The following is a 3,069-nucleotide window of genomic DNA, read 5'->3' on the forward strand; positions in this document are numbered from 1 at the left end:
AACAAACTGCTAACAAAATGAGACGGGTGGATATATTAAATACTTTGTTGGTATATTGTAAATGTTTACGCCTTTTGTTAAAAATAAGACACTCATATATATATATATATACATACATATACATACATATGACGCAAGTTAATACTAGTATTGTACGGCTAAGCAAAATTTGCACCAGGGCAAAAATCTTGTTGAAGTTTTTTTACTACGTGGTAGGAGTTTAATTCTGTCCCAATTACTGGGTCATTTCGCTCTTTTTTATTATCTACGGCTTCTATAAATACGGGAACTCTCATTATACGTCGTTGGTATTATACGCAGGTATTTAATTATTCAAACAAATAAGTGCATCTGGAATAGATTAGCAAAATGATAAATGTTGATGCTTATGCTTGGCTTTAGGAAATGGTAATGTTGGCTCGTCATAAAATGCGACGTTAAGTGATAGGTAAACAAGTTAGCAGTGTCGTAAACGTAAGACAAAGTGGTGTTTTGAAAACGTAGCATTTCGCTCTGAACAGAAGCATATAACTCTGACCTCCCTATTACCACCCAGAAATGCATTTAAAACTGAAAAGCTTGTAATAAATTTAGAAATTTTTGATATATTGAAAACAATTAAAACAAACTCATATGGATATTAAGCATGTAAATATAATACAATGAAGAGGCGCACGAATAAAAGTCGTCAGATATATAAATCGTTATATCACTATTACCCAACATTTCTGCCACTAGATGGCAGTAAGGGGCGTAAATGTAGCTGCATATCTGTTGGTGGAGTATTCTGTGTGAAATAAAGTATATTGCAATGAATGCGACGTACGTGATTTTTATACGTAACTTGTTTAAACATTTCTGTAAAGACTATACAATCATACAGATATTTTAATTAAAAACACAACAATGTCCTGTAAATTTTAACGCGTGCGAAATTCCCACAAGCACGCATCTTCTCATATTAAATTATACATATATGCGTACTAGCAAAATGTTCTCTTATAAGCCAACTACGCTTGCCCGTATCGCAAATGTCGTTGTGTTTTAAATATCGCATTCGAAGCTCACATAATAAAATATATAAACCGTAAAATATGTAACACGTCACTAGTGATAAACACTATTATATCAAAGCCATACATTTATGACTTTACAGTTGATAACACACGCGCTTAATGCTTGCCTAGAACACAGAGCCTGGCCGCCTCAGCCACACGCTCTCCTTCAGATATCGTCCTCCACTCGCTCCTGCCGCGTGTATAATAAAACCAATGTTCTGGAAACGCTTGCTAACGAACGCTGCACCCTACGCGTCACGTACTCCTCGATAAAGGGGGAATTTTTATAACAACGTCTTCTATATATACGAGTATAACCTACGAAAGACCTTGTAACGGGTACATTACTGCAGCCGTGGGTGCCCGGTAACAACCTGGAGATGTCGATTGAAGTAATGATGGCGCTCAGGGTTCGATGCTTGCTCAGCTATATAATATGGCTGCGGCGCACGCGACCACACAGTGCGTTGCTCATGACGCTGACATCCGCAGCCACGAGCCGTCGCTGCGCTATTCGCCCACGCGCGATTATGCCGTAATGTCTGATGGCTTCTCTCCTCCTCTTCCTCCTCCTCCTCCTCCTCCTCTTCCTCCTCCTCTTCCGACTACTACTACTACTACTACTACTACTACTACTACTACTACTTCTCTCTCTCTCTCTCTCTCTCTCTCTCTCTCTCTCTCTCTCTCCTCTTCATACTGCTACTGCTAGCTGCTACAGCTACTAATACTAATACTACTCTCTCTCTCTCTCTCTCTCTCTCTCTCTCTCTCTCTCTCTCCTCCTCTCTCTCTCTTACTCTCTCGTTCTCCCCCTCTCTCTCTCTTTCTTTCTCGCCCCCTCTCTCCCTTCCTCTCTCTCCCTCTCTCTTTCTTTCCTTCTCTCTCTCTCCCACCTCTATCTCTCTCTGTATCTCTCGCGCGCGCTTTTTTTTCTCCCCCTTCCTCTCTTCCACTCTCATAATTATTTGCTACTGAACACGCGTCGAGCATTTCGCGTGATTACGCGGGGTTGTTAGGCGCATCGAAAACACACAGCGTCGCTCTCACTCCTCTCTACGCGGCGAGTCAACCTAAACCGAGCAGCATCCTCGCAGCATCCTCGCAGCATCCTCCTCCCGAACGCACGTTCTCGCTCTCTCGCGTCGAGCGTGTCATTCGAGCGACGCAGCTGCGCTTGCTGCTACAACGTACAAATGTAAATATGAGATGCTCGCTGCGTGAGCAGCAGACATTTGTCTGATGGTCTCGCGAGACTCCAATTAACTCTTGGCAGGCTAATAGCTGATAATTAGTGCTTGTTATGGCAGTGTTGTTACCCAATGGGGATCGAGGCTAGCACTCTCTATCGCCAGAGCTGGAAAATCCGCGCAAGTGCATTGTTGTTCTGCGGTTTGTTGCCGCACTACAACCTTTCAGATTGACCCTCTACTGTAGTAATTCGCCGGGAAAAAATACCAAACGCTGTCTTCGCCGGTGAATCGTTTAAGCGAATCGTAATTCTAAACGCAAACGTAATATAAACTAGTGTGGTCTTTAACGCCGCAATATTTAAATACGCATTCGAAAATTACCCCGTCTATATGAAAATTAACGAGAGAAAGACCGCCCCACAACACGAGAGAAAACAATTAATCGTGTTTTAATTTCTATCGTCCGTCACAGTCAGTATTCGCGTGACCGTACCGTGACCGTATCCCCTAAACACACACACACACACACACACACACACACACACACACACACACACACACACACACACACACACACACACACACACACACACTGGCTCGACACACCGTAACGGTCCTCCTCATCGCATGTCAGTCGCCGATCCTCGCAGCCATCGTCATCAGTCGCTAGCCCAGCGTCTGGCTCGACGAGTCATTCTTGCCTCTACATGCTTCCTTGATCCACGTTCCAACCACCATCTACACACACACACACACACCGCTTCTCGCTCTCGAATCACCTAGCACACGAGTTTCTTGCTTCTCATCTCCCCCACAGT

This window comes from Priapulus caudatus, unplaced genomic scaffold, assembly GCF_000485595.1.
Source record: "Priapulus caudatus unplaced genomic scaffold, Priapulus_caudatus-5.0.1 Scaffold800, whole genome shotgun sequence".
NCBI lineage: Eukaryota > Metazoa > Priapulida > Priapulimorpha > Priapulimorphida > Priapulidae > Priapulus > Priapulus caudatus.